The sequence below is a fragment of the Daphnia pulicaria genome, chromosome 6 (assembly GCF_021234035.1).
Source record: "Daphnia pulicaria isolate SC F1-1A chromosome 6, SC_F0-13Bv2, whole genome shotgun sequence".
Lineage (NCBI taxonomy): Eukaryota > Metazoa > Arthropoda > Branchiopoda > Diplostraca > Daphniidae > Daphnia > Daphnia pulicaria.
This window is the reverse complement of record NC_060918.1, coordinates 6,123,603-6,140,076: the sequence shown is the minus strand read 5'-3', so window position 1 is coordinate 6,140,076 and position 16,474 is coordinate 6,123,603. Positions and strand designations below refer to the sequence as shown.

Genomic DNA, 16,474 nt, shown 5'->3' with positions numbered 1-16,474 from the left:
CCCCACACCCTATATTGTTAAGGACCTTCGTATATAAATATACCTCAGGGATAATAGATTAACAAGATTCCTTCGGTAATGTCCTTCGGGAATTTTTTTAAACGTTAAAGAGACAGAAAATCAAGGTTAAATAGTAGAAAGTAAATAGTATACATACTTTTATGTTTGGAAAATTCTGTTTCCCTTTATTCTCTTAAATGATTTGATTCTTATTAACTAATTGACTAATAATCTGTCAATATTATGAGTGGTGCGAATTTTTAGGGGGTTGTAACTCAGTGGTAGAGTGTTCGCTGTGCATGCGAGAAGCACGGAGTTCAATCCTCCGCAACTCCGTACTATAATCACTTTCATTTTGAAAAAAGACCATTGTTAGGTCTGCCAATAGAATGAAACTACATTCCACATTCTTACGAATATCTCGTGAAAAGTGTAAATACCCAGTGATAAAACAAGTACTTGCAAAACGATAGGGCATAATCTTTCTTATCCTTCTTTTTCTTCTACTGGTAGAAACCGGCTTTTGTCGTCCCAGCGGTATTTTCTGACGGCCATTCGGTTGTGGCACTGTCGATTTAACCTGCCATGATCCTCGAAAATTTAACAGAAAAGCATACAATTGCCACTAATTATTGATATTTTGCCCTGTCATAGTTACAATTGTGTGCTCTTCTTAATACACCTAATTTACGCCACATTGCAATATAAGTAGCCATTGCGTTAACAATGTCAAGATTGCCGAGTGGTTAAGGCGCCAGACTTAAGATTCTAATTCAAATAATAGATTAATAGGTAATCTTGTGATATCCGTTAATTGGCATTCTAGTCTTCGAAGAAGGCGTGGGTGCGGACCCCACTCTTGACAAAACCTTCCTTTCAAGTTTTATTCTTTTTCACTCTAAATCTTCTTCTCCATCGAAAATACGTACGTGTCGCAATCGTTAACAGTGTAATGGGAGCAATCGCCATAAGGCGATTAGCATCAAGAACGAGTTCAGCCTTGGGACTGATTGCTAATGTATTCCTAACGACATTATAATCACATCACATGACTAGGCTATAAGACCTCAGGCTTATATTAGAAAGCTGCCCAGTTATAACCGTAGGTATATAAGTGCAACTCCATCAGAGATCTTCACGCATTCGTATACCTTTGTATCTCCAGTATTATTGTATGTGCAGTCACTGTTAGTACTCTAATACAAAGTGCATCCTACCAACGAATCGTCATCTCTAATTAATCATCTTAACCCCCCGTAACCATCTGTTACAATTGGCGACCTTGCCATACGATCCAACAATCTCTTCAAGATTATCCACATATCATATCACACTCATCACTACCATTACCATCTACGATACACTCAAAAAGAGTAAAATTTTAAAACATACCTTCATTATTCAAAATTCAACATGTCGAAAACATCATTTTAAGTCCTCAAATCAACACTCAACCCCAAAAGTAAATTTGAAGTAATTTTCATGTGTACTGAAAATTCACCAGACCATTCAAACTGGTTATTGAAGACCAAATCATTCGATCCACCAATATTTTTAAAAATCAAATCACATTTCTAAAATTTTTCCATCTTCGTAGTACACAAATGTAGATTCAACACTCAAAAACTTTAACTAACCTTGTAATTCGATCATTTTTACCATTCAAAATTTTTTTACTTTACTACTGTCATTGAATTCTCTTATTTTTCCGACCCAATCGACTATCTCGTTTGAACTAACAAAGAAAACGTCACGTATTGCGTTCTAACTTACCATTTCGAACGTCTTCCTGTATGAACGAAACCGATCAGGACAGACGATTCCGCACTTCATCAAGAAAAAACAGCAGCAAATTAAGAATGTTTTAACTCAGCACAACTATTTCACATTTTTCACCTGGAGAACGTTTTACCCTTCTACAACAGGCCTATGTGTAAATATTAAAATGCCGACAAGTATCGTTTCTAAAAAGAAGAAGTACCAAAAACGTTTTAGGACATATCGTATCCTAAGGAGGAGTCGAAGCTAATACGTCCGTAACAAACTACAGAAGGTATTTACCAATCCACCAACATATAAATCCACGCACTCACCCAGCTCACAAGAACCAAGCAAAGTGTCGTGGATACGGGGAACTGAGGAGCAGACGTGCTACAGCGGCATTTAACTGTCGTTACCTTAGGAAAACCACGGATGCATCCACGAGGAGTTAAGTTTTGAACTCCAGAGAAAACATGAGTTAAGTTTTAAACTCCAGAGAAAACATGGAGTAAGTTTTGAACTCCATAGAAAACAAGGAGTCAGTTGTGAACTCCAGAGAAAACAAGGAGTCGGGAAATGACTCAAGAAACGTAAAGAAAAGTACGGACTGAAAATACAGCAATGAGTCAAGTCTAAATTTCAGAGACCACTCGGTTGGGTATGCCTCGAAAAACATATGACGTATCTCCCGGCCCAGAATGCTGCATCAAAATTGTGTGCCTTTTGCTGGATCCCGGCATTCGTTATAGTGTTAAACTACCTACCCTGCTGCGCTGTGTTAAGTTTCAAGTATCATAAGCAAGATCAATTCGGAAAGGCGGCTTGTGAATAAAATATGACTACAAAAATCGAGTACATTCAATGTTTGGAATGAATTGCGGTTTTGCCGACAGAAGGCAAGACGGTAGTCCAGGTGAACTACAAAAGAAATACTTCTGGCCTACCATGGTGCCTACTAATCGTTTACAAGATACGGATAAACGATTTAATGAATAATGATATGATATTCTGATCAAAACAAAGTTACCGGATTTAAATGCTTCGACCATATGTGCACAACAATCCTATTTAATGGGGTGATCAACTAAAAAATTACGTGATTTCGTCGTACTACCAAGCTCCGCATTCCAATACAAGATTTCAACCTTTATTTCTACTCCAGAAGCATAAAATCTTCGAGATTACAAATTTAAGGACTCTTGTAACGATTGTGGTGCATGCCAACTAAACATTGTCTTTACACATCCTTGAGACGAAACAATTATGTTCGCGGAAAGAAATACCAGTGATTACACTTGAATCTTGAAAGAATGAAACACTATTACAACCGTTTGCTGAAAATTAATTCTTCGAGCAGAACGACATAGTTGTTTCTTTAGACTCACGGGTATGCCATATAGAAGACGAAAAGAACAGTTGCAGTGTACTTATAATCTCTCCAAAACAAAGGAACGCTATATTAAACCTAAACGAAAGATACAAAAAAAATAAACATGTTGACATTATTTACCGAACGATTAAACCAAAGTAAATCGCAAACGAACGGTAGAATAACAACCATTAGCTGATGCAAAATTATAACCTATTGGAAAAACTTTCTACATCTACGAAGCTACTACCATGGACAGCAGATAAAAACCTGAGCCTAAAGCTGCGTGGACGAAAAGGAAAGTTCGAGAAATGGATAACGAACACGAAACGGACCAAGAAGATCAACCCTACGAATAACGCTTTCATATACTTAGAATATTTACAGTTGAAAATACTACAATTCTTCGGGTTTAAGATTAAAATTTGGGCAAAATAAAAAAAAAATGTAATCAATCTTTCCTATCATATAAATTCGATTCTTCTTTAAAAAGGGAAGGAGTGTAATGGGAGCAATCGCCATAAGGCGATTAGCATCAAGAACGAGTTCAGCCTTGGGACTGATTGCTAATGTATTCCTAACGACATTATAATAACATCACATGACTAGGCTATAAGACCTCAGGCTTATATTAGAAAGCTGCCCAGTTATAACCGTAGGTATATAAGTGCAACTCCATCGGAGATCTTCACGCATTCGTATACCTTTGTATCTCCAGTATTATTGTATGTGCAGTCACTGTTAGTACTCTAATACAAAGTGCATCCTTCCAACGAATCGTCATCTCTAATTAATCATCTTAACCCCCCGTAACCATCTGTTACAACAGTCACTTAAAGCAAACGAGCATAAGTTAAGGGGTTGTGACTCAGAGGTAGAGTGCTCGCTTCGCATGTGAGAAGACCGGAGTTCAATCCTCCGCAACTCCAAGGTAGTGAAAATAATCGAGTGGTAAAAAGAAAGTATCACAAACATACTGGTAGTCTAGATTTAAGGGGTTGTAACTCAGTGGTAGAGTGTTCGCTTTGCATGCGAAAAGCCCGGAGTTCAATCCTCCGCAACTCCATACATTAATCACTTTCATTTTGAAAAAAAGACCATTGTTAGGCCGGCCAACAGAATGAAACTACATTCCACATTCTTACGAATATCTCGTGAAAAGTGTAAATACCCAGTGATCAAACAAGTACTTGCAAAACGATAGGGCATAATCTTTCTTAAACCTTCTTTTTCTTCTACTGGTAGAAACCGGCTTTTGTCGTCCCAGCGGTATTTTCTGACGGCCATTCGGTTGTGGCACTGTCGATTTAACCTGCCATGATCCTCGAAAATTGAACAGAAAAGCATACAATTGCCATTAATTATTGATATTTTGCCCTTTCATAGTTACAATTGTGTGCTCTTCTCATTACACCTAGTTTACGCCACATTGCAATATAAGTAGCCATTGCGTTAACAATGTCAAGATTGCCGACTGGTTAAATTACCAGACTTAAGATTCTAATTCAAATAATAGATAGATAGGTAATCTTGTGATATCCGTTACTTGGCATTCTAGTCTTCGAAGAAGGCGTAAGTGCGAACCCCACTCTTGACAAAACCTTCCTTTCAAGTTTTATTCATTTTCACTTTAAATCTTCTTCTCCATTGAAAACACGTACGTGTCGCAATCGTTAACAGTCACTCAAATAAAACGAGCATAAGTTAAGGGGTTGTAACTCAGAGGTAGAGTGCTCGCTTCGCATGTGAGAAGACCGGAGTTCAATCCTCCGCAACTCCAAGGCAGTGCAAATAATCGAGTGGTAAAAAGCAAGTATCAGAAACATACTGGTACTCTCAATTTTCAAGGGGTTGTAACTCAGTGGTAGAGTGTTCGCTGTGCATGCGAGAAGCACGGAGTTCAATCCTCCGCAACTCCGTACTATAATCACTTTCATTTTGAAAAAAGACCATTGTTAGGTCTGCCAATAGAATGAAACTACATTCCACATTCTTACGAATATCTCGTGAAAAGTGTAAATACCCAGTGATAAAACAAGTACTTGCAAAACGATAGGGCATAATCTTTCTTATCCTTCTTTTTCTTCTACTGGTAGAAACCGGCTTTTGTCGTCCCAGCGGTATTTTCTGACGGCCATTCGGTTGTGGCACTGTCGATTTAACCTGCCATGATCCTCGAAAATTTAACAGAAAAGCATACAATTGCCACTAATTATTGATATTTTGCCCTGTCATAGTTACAATTGTGTGCTCTTCTTAATACACCTAGTTTACGCCACATTGCAATATAAGTAGCCATTGCGTTAACAATGTCAAGATTGCCGAGTGGTTAAGGCGCCAGATTTAAGATTCTAATTCAAACAAGATTCCTTCGGTAATGTCCTTCGAGAATTTTTTTAAACGTTAAAGAGACAGAAAATCAAGGTTAAATAGTAGAAAGTAAATAGTATACATACTATTATGTTTGGAAAATTCTGTTTCCCTTTATTCTCTTAAATGATTAAATTCTTATTAACTAATTGACTAATAATCTGTCAATATTATGAGTGGTGCGACTTAGGTGTGGCGGAGGCTTCGCCCCGCAACCCCACGTCGCACTTCATGATTAAGTTAAAGTAACACTTATTACTATAGTAACAATACAATTATATCATGCGGTCAAATGTTGCATTACATGAGTCTTGGCTAATAGATAGCGAGCTACCATCATACCCATTTTTTTCCTTGCAATAATATAACAATGATGGTTTAATGGTCATCAACCCAGGCTGCCATTCGCATGGTTCGCGGTTCGAATCTCGATCAAGTCGGAAAGGAAAACAAAGCTTGTAATTTTCGAAAAATTCGTCTTAATAAGCTATCGGAGGTAAATGGAAGTGGAAGATCGGTGGTAACTCTTCACGACCGCAAGAAGATCTTGATGACCGAGGAGAGGACAGAAGAAGAAGGGAGAGTTGACCCAGAGCTGCAAAATGAATATAATCTAACATTTTTAAAATGTTCCTCAACTTCTTGGTTGATGACTAACTGTTAAAAAAGGAGGCATAGAAAGTTTACTTGGACAACCAAATTAATTAAAATCAAGATAAAAAATAGTAAACAAAAAGAGGTAACAATAAAACAAAAAGGGTTAAAAAAATAAGAGTGGGAAAATACAAAGTAAAAAGAAGAATAAAGACTAAATCGAAATCGAATATAAAAACCAAATCAAATAATTAATACTCTCCACTCCCATAGCAGAAAACTCGTCTTGCTAGGGAAGATCCAAACTTGTTTTCTTTTTGTTTACACTGCTGAGCATGCACTACAGTTGGAAGGTTACGCAAAAAAAGCGAATTTACTAACTAGGATTCGGCAACCAGCTAAGGTAACAAATACGCAAATTAAATGTCTAAAACAGTAATAAACATAAATGAAAACCCCGTTACGACATGTATAAAATTTTTACAGAATTATGTACAAAATTTGGTGACGATTGGTCATTCAGGGAAGAAACGTATAAAGGATAACTAAATGGACATTAAACCCTCTGAATTTCACTACTAGCTACTACTACCCTACCCCCTATACCCCACACCCTATATTGTTAAGGACCTTCGTATATAAATATACCTCAGGGATAAAAATGGAGGGATAATAGAAATACGGGGTAAAATATAAATATATGGGGGGTATAGCTCATTGGTAGAGCATTCGACTGCAGATCGAAATGTCCCCGGTTCAACCCCGGATGCCTCCTGTTAAGTTGAACCAAATATGAGTAACGAAATATTATTGGGTTTAGTCAGTTAAATTGTTTCATTGATGTATTTATTGAATTTTTAAAAATAAGCTCACTCCAAATATTTCTATGTATCAGCCTGACTTTTGAAAGTTTGAAAGAAATTTTCATCAACTTATGGAAACTGATCTGCGTTAAAGCTGTTCAAGAAGTATTATTTAATAACACATAGTTTCTTCACTTCAACAACTGAAATATCTGACTGGCCTCCTGTTCGATAGAAACTCAATAATTAACGAAATGATTCTTTGTTTGCGCATCCTGAGTGAAATTCAAATTAAAAGCTAAGGGTTTTTTCGCAAAATTAATACGTTACAATCCAGAATGTCGAGAGTAAACTCATGTAGGCATTTATGGGGGTATAGCTCAGTGGTAGAGCATTCGACTGCAGATCGAAATGTCCCCAGTTCAAACCTGGGTGCCCCGTTGTAAGACGGATGATCATGATTGAGATGATCAAATGAAATAATTTGAGGTTTTCTGCACGCTTTCCTGATTGAATGGAAAGTTTTAAATCATTTATTTAATGATTAACATCAAATATAAAGTGACAAAACAATAATCACACCATAGAATTACTACTGTATCTGTAGCAGATTTGCGCACAATATAGAAAGAACCAGCCAGGTACGATTATCTCAGCGAAACATGTAAAACCCCGGTCGTGTGTACAATTGCAATCAATACTTAAGAGTCTCATGCTGTTTCGACTGAGGTAGCCAGGCTCATACAAATCAACGTTGTAATGCAATAATATCTAACATGTCATGGTAAAATGCACATGGATTTTCGCTCGCACTGGCCTCCTATGATAACTACATCGGTGGTTATGAGGTTTTACTGCTAAGATACACATAAGTTATATTGCTATATTTTATTGTTTTACATTTTATGTAATGCGTTCTAGGATGATAGACTGCATAGTTGTAAACTTATCTCTAGTGATGTAACATTACCACTTTGCAGTAATCAAGTCAAAGCTACAGCGGTTATTGTTGCGTTAAAAAAGCGCACGTTTTGACTGCTTTTCGTTTAAATGACACCAGACGGATGGCCAAACAAATACAACTTGGTAGTGGCACCCTTTTAAGTATACAGACTAGCTAGTTAGCGTGTTAGATTCCTACCGCTCTTCTTCCGTTACACATTTTACATAGCAGTACATCAGTCCAGATATTGGCTATTATCGCAAAAGTAAAACAAAGAATGCAATTCAATACAAGGACTAAAATTGTTTAATTGTTTCCACCCAGGATCGAACTGAGGACCTTCAGCGTGTAAAGCCGACGTGATAACCACTACACTATGGAAACATTAACTTTATAAAGATGGCAACAAATTTATTTCGCCAAAATCAACATAAAATGTTTATGTCCCCCAACGATATTATCAGGATATAGCTGACCAAATGAAGCCACTTGATGAAAAATAGGCATCAATTATCGACATTTCGCTTTGAGAAATATCAGAGAAAAGAAATCCAATTTTTAAAAAAGATCAATCGATTTTTCAAGGTCAGTTACTCTTAATAAAAATGGAGGGATAATAGAAATACGGGGTAAAATAAAGATATATGGGGGGTATAGCTCAGTGGTAGAGCATTCGACTGCAGATCGAAATGTCCCCGGTTCAACCCCGGATGCCCCCTGTTAAGTTGAACCTAATATAAGGAACGAAATATTATTGGGTTTATTCAGTTAAATTGTTTCATGGATGTATTTATTGAATTTTTAAAAATAAGCTCACTCCAAATATTTCTATGTATCAGCCTGACTTTTGAAAGTTTGAAAGAAATTTTCATCAACTTATGGAAACTGATCTGCGTTAAAGCTGTTCAAGAAGTATTATTTAATAACACATAGTTTCTTCACTTCAACAACTGAAATATCTGACTGGCCTCCTGTTCGATAGAAACTCAATAATTAACGAAATGATTCTTTGTTTGCGCATCCTGAGTGAAATTCAAATTAAAAGCTAAGGGTTTTTTCGCAAAATTAATACGTTACAATCCAGAATGTCGAGAGTAAACTCATGTAGGCATTTATGGGGGTATAGCTCAGTGGTAGAGCATTCGACTGCAGATCGAAATGTCCCCAGTTCAAACCTGGGTGCCCCGTTGTAAGACGGATGATCATGATTGAGATGATCAAATGAAATAATTTGAGGTTTTCTGCACGCTTTCCTGATTGAATGGAAAGTTTTAAATCATTTATTTAATGATTAACATCAAATATAAAGTGACAAAACAATAATCACACCATAGAATTACTACTGTATCTGTAGCAGATTTGCGCACAATATAGAAAGAACCAGCCAGGTACGATTATCTCAGCGAAACATGTAAAACCCCGGTCGTGTGTACAATTGCAATCAATACTTAAGAGTCTCATGCTGTTTCGACTGAGGTAGCCAGGCTCATACAAATCAACGTTGTAATGCAATAATATCTAACATGTCATGGTAAAATGCACATGGATTTTCGCTCGCACTGGCCTCCTATGATAACTACATCGGTGGTTATGAGGTTTTACTGCTAAGATACACATAAGTTATATTGCTATATTTTATTGTTTTACATTTTATGTAATGCGTTCTAGGATGATAGACTGCATAGTTGTAAACTTATCTCTAGTGATGTAACATTACCACTTTGCAGTAATCAAGTCAAAGCTACAGCGGTTATTGTTGCGTTAAAAAAGCGCACGTTTTGACTGCTTTTCGTTTAAATGACACCAGACGGATGGCCAAACAAATACAACTTGGTAGTGGCACCCTTTTAAGTATACAGACTAGCTAGTTAGCGTGTTAGATTCCTACCGCTCTTCTTCCGTTACACATTTTACATAGCAGTACATCAGTCCAGATATTGGCTATTATCGCAAAAGTAAAACAAGGAATGCAATTCCATACAAGGATTAACATTTTTTAACTGTTTCCAACCAGGATCGAACTGAGGACCTTCAGCGTGTAAAGCCGACGTGATAACCACTACACTATGGAAACATTAACTTAATTAAGATGGCAAAAAACTTTTTCGCCAAAATCAACATAACATGTTTATGTCCCCCAACGATATTATCAGGATATAGCTGACCAAATGAAGCCACTTGATGAAAAATAGGCATCAATTATCGACATTTCGCTTTGAGAAATATCAGAGAAAAGAAATCCAATTTAAAAAAAAAAAATCAATCGATTTTTCAGAGTCAGTTACTCTTAATAAAAATGGAGAGCTAACAGAAAAACGGGGTAAAATATAAATATATGGGGGGTATAGCTCAGTGGTAGAGCATTCGACTGCAGATCGAAATGTCCCCGGTTCAACCCCGGATGCCCCCTGTTAAGATGAACCTAATATAAGGAACGAAATATTATTGGGTTTATTCAGTTAAATTGTTTCATTGATGTGTTTATTGAATTTAAAAATAAGCTCACTCGAAATATTTCTACGTATCAGCCTGACTTTTGAAAGTTGAAAGAAATTCTCATCAATTTATGGAAACTGATCTGCGTTAAAGCTGTTCAAGAAGTATTATTTAATAACACACAGTTTCTTCACTTCAATAACTGAAATATGTGACTGGCCTCCTGTTCGATAGAAACTAAATAATTAACCAAATGATTCTTTGTTTGCGCATCCTGCGTGAAACACAAATTAAAAGCTAAGGGTTTTTTCGCAAAATTAATACGTTACAATCCAGAATGTGGAAGGTAAACTCACGTGGACATTTATGGGGGTATAGCTCAGTGGTAGAGCATTCGACTGCAGATCGAAATGTCCCCAGTTCAAACCTGGGTGCCCCCTTGTAAGACGGATGATCATGATTGATATGATCAAATGAAATAACTTGAGGTTTTCTGCACGCTTTCCTGATTGAATGGAAACTTTTATATCATTTATTTAATGATTTACATCAAATATATAGTGACAAAACAATAATCACACCATAGAATTACTACTGTATCTGTAGCAGATTTGCGAACAATATAGAAAGAACCAGCCAGGTACGATTATCTCAGTGAAAAATGTAAAACCCCGGTCGTGTGTACAATTGCAATCAATACTTAAGAGTCTCATGCTGTTTCGACTGAGGTAGCCAGGCTCATACAAATCAACGTTGTAATGCAATAATATCTAACATGTCATGGTAAAATGCACATGGATTTTCGCTCGCACTGGCCTCCTATGATAACTACATCGGTGGTTATGAGGTTTTACTGCTAAGATACACATAAGTTATATTGCTATATTTTATTGTTTTACATTTTATGTAATGCGTTCTAGGATGATAGACTGCATAGTTGTAAACTTATCTCTAGTGATGTAACATTACCACTTTGCAGTAATCAAGTCAAAGCTACAGCGGTTATTGTTGCGTTAAAAAAGCGCACGTTTTGACTGCTTTTCGTTTAAATGACACCAGACGGATGGCCAAACAAATACAACTTGGTAGTGGCACCCTTTTAAGTATACAGACTAGCTAGTTAGCGTGTTAGATTCCTACCGCTCTTCTTCCGTTACACATTTTACATAGCAGTACATCAGTCCAGATATTGGCTATTATCGCAAAAGTAAAACAAAGAATGCAATTCAATACAAGGACTAAAATTGTTTAATTGTTTCCACCCAGGATCGAACTGAGGACCTTCAGCGTGTAAAGCCGACGTGATAACCACTACACTATGGAAACATTAACTTTATAAAGATGGCAACAAATTTATTTCGCCAAAATCAACATAAAATGTTTATGTCCCCCAACGATATTATCAGGATATAGCTGACCAAATGAAGCCACTTGATGAAAAATAGGCATCAATTATCGACATTTCGCTTTGAGAAATATCAGAGAAAAGAAATCCAATTTTTAAAAAAGATCAATCGATTTTTCAAGGTCAGTTACTCTTAATAAAAATGGAGGGATAATAGAAATACGGGGTAAAATAAAGATATATGGGGGGTATAGCTCAGTGGTAGAGCATTCGACTGCAGATCGAAATGTCCCCGGTTCAACCCCGGATGCCCCCTGTTAAGTTGAACCTAATATAAGGAACGAAATATTATTGGGTTTATTCAGTTAAATTGTTTCATGGATGTATTTATTGAATTTTTAAAAATAAGCTCACTCCAAATATTTCTATGTATCAGCCTGACTTTTGAAAGTTTGAAAGAAATTTTCATCAACTTATGGAAACTGATCTGCGTTAAAGCTGTTCAAGAAGTATTATTTAATAACACATAGTTTCTTCACTTCAACAACTGAAATATCTGACTGGCCTCCTGTTCGATAGAAACTCAATAATTAACGAAATGATTCTTTGTTTGCGCATCCTGAGTGAAATTCAAATTAAAAGCTAAGGGTTTTTTCGCAAAATTAATACGTTACAATCCAGAATGTCGAGAGTAAACTCATGTAGGCATTTATGGGGGTATAGCTCAGTGGTAGAGCATTCGACTGCAGATCGAAATGTCCCCAGTTCAAACCTGGGTGCCCCGTTGTAAGACGGATGATCATGATTGAGATGATCAAATGAAATAATTTGAGGTTTTCTGCACGCTTTCCTGATTGAATGGAAAGTTTTAAATCATTTATTTAATGATTAACATCAAATATAAAGTGACAAAACAATAATCACACCATAGAATTACTACTGTATCTGTAGCAGATTTGCGCACAATATAGAAAGAACCAGCCAGGTACGATTATCTCAGCGAAACATGTAAAACCCCGGTCGTGTGTACAATTGCAATCAATACTTAAGAGTCTCATGCTGTTTCGACTGAGGTAGCCAGGCTCATACAAATCAACGTTGTAATGCAATAATATCTAACATGTCATGGTAAAATGCACATGGATTTTCGCTCGCACTGGCCTCCTATGATAACTACATCGGTGGTTATGAGGTTTTACTGCTAAGATACACATAAGTTATATTGCTATATTTTATTGTTTTACATTTTATGTAATGCGTTCTAGGATGATAGACTGCATAGTTGTAAACTTATCTCTAGTGATGTAACATTACCACTTTGCAGTAATCAAGTCAAAGCTACAGCGGTTATTGTTGCGTTAAAAAAGCGCACGTTTTGACTGCTTTTCGTTTAAATGACACCAGACGGATGGCCAAACAAATACAACTTGGTAGTGGCACCCTTTTAAGTATACAGACTAGCTAGTTAGCGTGTTAGATTCCTACCGCTCTTCTTCCGTTACACATTTTACATAGCAGTACATCAGTCCAGATATTGGCTATTATCGCAAAAGTAAAACAAGGAATGCAATTCCATACAAGGATTAACATTTTTTAACTGTTTCCAACCAGGATCGAACTGAGGACCTTCAGCGTGTAAAGCCGACGTGATAACCACTACACTATGGAAACATTAACTTAATTAAGATGGCAAAAAACTTTTTCGCCAAAATCAACATAACATGTTTATGTCCCCCAACGATATTATCAGGATATAGCTGACCAAATGAAGCCACTTGATGAAAAATAGGCATCAATTATCGACATTTCGCTTTGAGAAATATCAGAGAAAAGAAATCCAATTTAAAAAAAAAAAATCAATCGATTTTTCAGAGTCAGTTACTCTTAATAAAAATGGAGAGCTAACAGAAAAACGGGGTAAAATATAAATATATGGGGGGTATAGCTCAGTGGTAGAGCATTCGACTGCAGATCGAAATGTCCCCGGTTCAACCCCGGATGCCCCCTGTTAAGATGAACCTAATATAAGGAACGAAATATTATTGGGTTTATTCAGTTAAATTGTTTCATTGATGTGTTTATTGAATTTAAAAATAAGCTCACTCGAAATATTTCTACGTATCAGCCTGACTTTTGAAAGTTGAAAGAAATTCTCATCAATTTATGGAAACTGATCTGCGTTAAAGCTGTTCAAGAAGTATTATTTAATAACACACAGTTTCTTCACTTCAATAACTGAAATATGTGACTGGCCTCCTGTTCGATAGAAACTAAATAATTAACCAAATGATTCTTTGTTTGCGCATCCTGCGTGAAACACAAATTAAAAGCTAAGGGTTTTTTCGCAAAATTAATACGTTACAATCCAGAATGTGGAAGGTAAACTCACGTGGACATTTATGGGGGTATAGCTCAGTGGTAGAGCATTCGACTGCAGATCGAAATGTCCCCAGTTCAAACCTGGGTGCCCCCTTGTAAGACGGATGATCATGATTGATATGATCAAATGAAATAACTTGAGGTTTTCTGCACGCTTTCCTGATTGAATGGAAACTTTTATATCATTTATTTAATGATTTACATCAAATATATAGTGACAAAACAATAATCACACCATAGAATTACTACTGTATCTGTAGCAGATTTGCGAACAATATAGAAAGAACCAGCCAGGTACGATTATCTCAGTGAAAAATGTAAAACCCCGGTCGTGTGTACAATTGCAATCAATACTTAAGAGTCTCATGCTGTTTCGACTGAGGTAGCCAGGCTCCTACAAATCAACGTTGTAATGCAATAATATCTAATATGTCATGGTAAAATGCACATGGATTATCGCTCGCACTATGGTGATAACTACATCGGTGGTTATGAGGTTTTACTGCTAAGATAAATAAAAGTTATATTGCTATATTTTATTTGTTTACTTTTTATGTAATGCGTGCTAGGATGATAGACTGCATAGTTGTAAACTTATCTCTAGTGATGTAACATTACCACTTTGCAGTAATCAAGTCAAAACTACAGCGGTTATTGTTGCGTTAAAAAAGCGCAAGTTTTGACTGCTTTTCGTTTAAATGACACCAGACGGATGGCCAAACAAATACAACTTGGTAGTGGCACCCTTTTAAGTATACAGACTAGCTAGTTAGCGTGTAAGATTCCTACTGCTCTTCTTCCATTACACATTTTACACAGCAGTACATCAGTCCAGATATTGGCTATTATCGCAAAAGTAAAACAAGGAATGCAATTCCATACAAGAATTAACATTTTTTAACTGTTTCCAACCAGGATCGAACTGAGGACCTTCAGCGTGTAAAGCCGACGTGATAACCACTACACTATGGAAACATTAACTTAATTAAGATGGCAAAAAATTTATTTCGCCAAAATCAACATAACATGTTTATGTCCCACAACGATATTATCAGGATATAGCTGACCAAATGAAGCCACTTGATGAAAAATAGGCATCAATTATCGACATTTCGCTTTGAGAAATATCAGAGAAAAGAAATCCAATTTAAAAAAAAAAAAAAAATCAATCGATTTTTCAGAGTCAGTTACTCTTAATAAAAATGGAGAGCTAACAGGAAAACGGGGTAAAATATAAATATATGGGGGGTATAGCTCAGTGGTAGAGCATTCGACTGCAGATCGAAATGTCCCCGGTTCAACCCCGGATGCCCCCTGTTAAGATGAACCTAATATAAGGAACGAAATATTATTGGGTTTATTCAGTTAAATTGTTTCATTGATGTGTTTATTGAATTTAAAAATAAGCTCACTCGAAATATTTCTACGTATCAGCCTGACTTTTGAAAGTTTGAAAGAAATTCTCATCAATTTATGGAAACTGATCTGCGTTAAAGCTGTTCAAGAAGTATTATTTAATAACACACAGTTTCTTCACTTCAATAACTGAAATATGTGACTGGCCTCCTGTTCGATAGAAACTAAATAATTAACCAAATGATTCTTTGTTTGCGCATCCTGCGTGAAACACAAATTAAAAGCTAAGGGTTTTTTCGCAAAATTAATACGTTACAATCCAGAATGCGGAAGGTAAACTCACGTGGACATTTATGGGGGTATAGCTCAGTGGTAGAGCATTCGACTGCAGATCGAAATGTCCCCAGTTCAAACCTGGGTGCCCCCTTGTAAGACGGATGATCATGATTGATATGATCAAATGAAATAACTTGAGGTTTTCTGCACGCTTTCCTGATTGAATGGAAACTTTTATATCATTTATTTAATGATTTACATCAAATATATAGTGACAAAACAATAATCACACCATAGAATTACTACTGTATCTGTAGCAGATTTGCGAACAATATAGAAAGAACCAGCCAGGTACGATTATCTCAGTGAAAAATGTAAAACCCCGGTCGTGTGTACAATTGCAATCAATACTTAAGAGTCTCATGCTGTTTCGACTGAGGTAGCCAGGCTCCTACAAATCAACGTTGTAATGCAATAATATCTAATATGTCATGGTAAAATGCACATGGATTATCGCTCGCACTATGGTGATAACTACATCGGTGGTTATGAGGTTTTACTGCTAAGATAAATAAAAGTTATATTGCTATATTTTATTTGTTTACTTTTTATGTAATGCGTGCTAGGATGATAGACTGCATAGTTGTAAACTTATCTCTAGTGATGTAACATTACCACTTTGCAGTAATCAAGTCAAAACTACAGCGGTTATTGTTGCGTTAAAAAAGCGCAAGTTTTGACTGCTTTTCGTTTAAATGACACCAGACGGATGGCCAAACAAATACAACTTGGTAGTGGCACCCTTTTAAGTATACAGACTAGCTAGTTAGCGTGTAAGATTC

General features: G+C 36.4%; 20 non-coding genes across 20 annotated transcripts; 15 read left to right on the top strand and 5 right to left on the bottom strand.

The window, feature by feature from the left end:
• The first annotated feature begins 3,987 nt into the window (after window positions 1-3,987).
• Window positions 3,988-4,059, top strand: Trnaa-cgc. Its single transcript has one exon. It is a non-coding gene; the product is annotated as a tRNA-Ala (tRNA).
• Window positions 4,060-4,124: 65 nt separating this feature from the next.
• Trnaa-ugc lies at window positions 4,125-4,196 on the top strand. Its single transcript has one exon. It is a non-coding gene; the product is annotated as a tRNA-Ala (tRNA).
• A 642-nt stretch (window positions 4,197-4,838) lies between these two features.
• On the top strand, window positions 4,839-4,910 carry Trnaa-cgc. Its single transcript has one exon. It is a non-coding gene; the product is annotated as a tRNA-Ala (tRNA).
• Window positions 4,911-6,797: 1,887 nt separating this feature from the next.
• On the top strand, window positions 6,798-6,869 carry Trnac-gca. The gene has a single exon. It is a non-coding gene; the product is annotated as a tRNA-Cys (tRNA).
• A 397-nt stretch (window positions 6,870-7,266) lies between these two features.
• Trnac-gca lies at window positions 7,267-7,338 on the top strand. Its single transcript has one exon. It is a non-coding gene; the product is annotated as a tRNA-Cys (tRNA).
• Window positions 7,339-8,151: 813 nt separating this feature from the next.
• On the bottom strand, window positions 8,152-8,224 carry Trnav-uac. Its single transcript has one exon. It is a non-coding gene; the product is annotated as a tRNA-Val (tRNA).
• Window positions 8,225-8,487: 263 nt separating this feature from the next.
• Window positions 8,488-8,559, top strand: Trnac-gca. The gene has a single exon. It is a non-coding gene; the product is annotated as a tRNA-Cys (tRNA).
• A 397-nt stretch (window positions 8,560-8,956) lies between these two features.
• Trnac-gca lies at window positions 8,957-9,028 on the top strand. The gene has a single exon. It is a non-coding gene; the product is annotated as a tRNA-Cys (tRNA).
• An 813-nt stretch (window positions 9,029-9,841) lies between these two features.
• Trnav-uac lies at window positions 9,842-9,914 on the bottom strand. Its single transcript has one exon. It is a non-coding gene; the product is annotated as a tRNA-Val (tRNA).
• A 264-nt stretch (window positions 9,915-10,178) lies between these two features.
• On the top strand, window positions 10,179-10,250 carry Trnac-gca. The gene has a single exon. It is a non-coding gene; the product is annotated as a tRNA-Cys (tRNA).
• Window positions 10,251-10,644: 394 nt separating this feature from the next.
• Window positions 10,645-10,716, top strand: Trnac-gca. The gene has a single exon. It is a non-coding gene; the product is annotated as a tRNA-Cys (tRNA).
• An 813-nt stretch (window positions 10,717-11,529) lies between these two features.
• Trnav-uac lies at window positions 11,530-11,602 on the bottom strand. Its single transcript has one exon. It is a non-coding gene; the product is annotated as a tRNA-Val (tRNA).
• A 263-nt stretch (window positions 11,603-11,865) lies between these two features.
• On the top strand, window positions 11,866-11,937 carry Trnac-gca. Its single transcript has one exon. It is a non-coding gene; the product is annotated as a tRNA-Cys (tRNA).
• Window positions 11,938-12,334: 397 nt separating this feature from the next.
• Trnac-gca lies at window positions 12,335-12,406 on the top strand. Its single transcript has one exon. It is a non-coding gene; the product is annotated as a tRNA-Cys (tRNA).
• An 813-nt stretch (window positions 12,407-13,219) lies between these two features.
• On the bottom strand, window positions 13,220-13,292 carry Trnav-uac. Its single transcript has one exon. It is a non-coding gene; the product is annotated as a tRNA-Val (tRNA).
• A 264-nt stretch (window positions 13,293-13,556) lies between these two features.
• Trnac-gca lies at window positions 13,557-13,628 on the top strand. The gene has a single exon. It is a non-coding gene; the product is annotated as a tRNA-Cys (tRNA).
• Window positions 13,629-14,022: 394 nt separating this feature from the next.
• Trnac-gca lies at window positions 14,023-14,094 on the top strand. The gene has a single exon. It is a non-coding gene; the product is annotated as a tRNA-Cys (tRNA).
• An 808-nt stretch (window positions 14,095-14,902) lies between these two features.
• Trnav-uac lies at window positions 14,903-14,975 on the bottom strand. Its single transcript has one exon. It is a non-coding gene; the product is annotated as a tRNA-Val (tRNA).
• Window positions 14,976-15,244: 269 nt separating this feature from the next.
• On the top strand, window positions 15,245-15,316 carry Trnac-gca. The gene has a single exon. It is a non-coding gene; the product is annotated as a tRNA-Cys (tRNA).
• A 395-nt stretch (window positions 15,317-15,711) lies between these two features.
• Window positions 15,712-15,783, top strand: Trnac-gca. Its single transcript has one exon. It is a non-coding gene; the product is annotated as a tRNA-Cys (tRNA).
• Window positions 15,784-16,474: the final 691 nt, after the last annotated feature.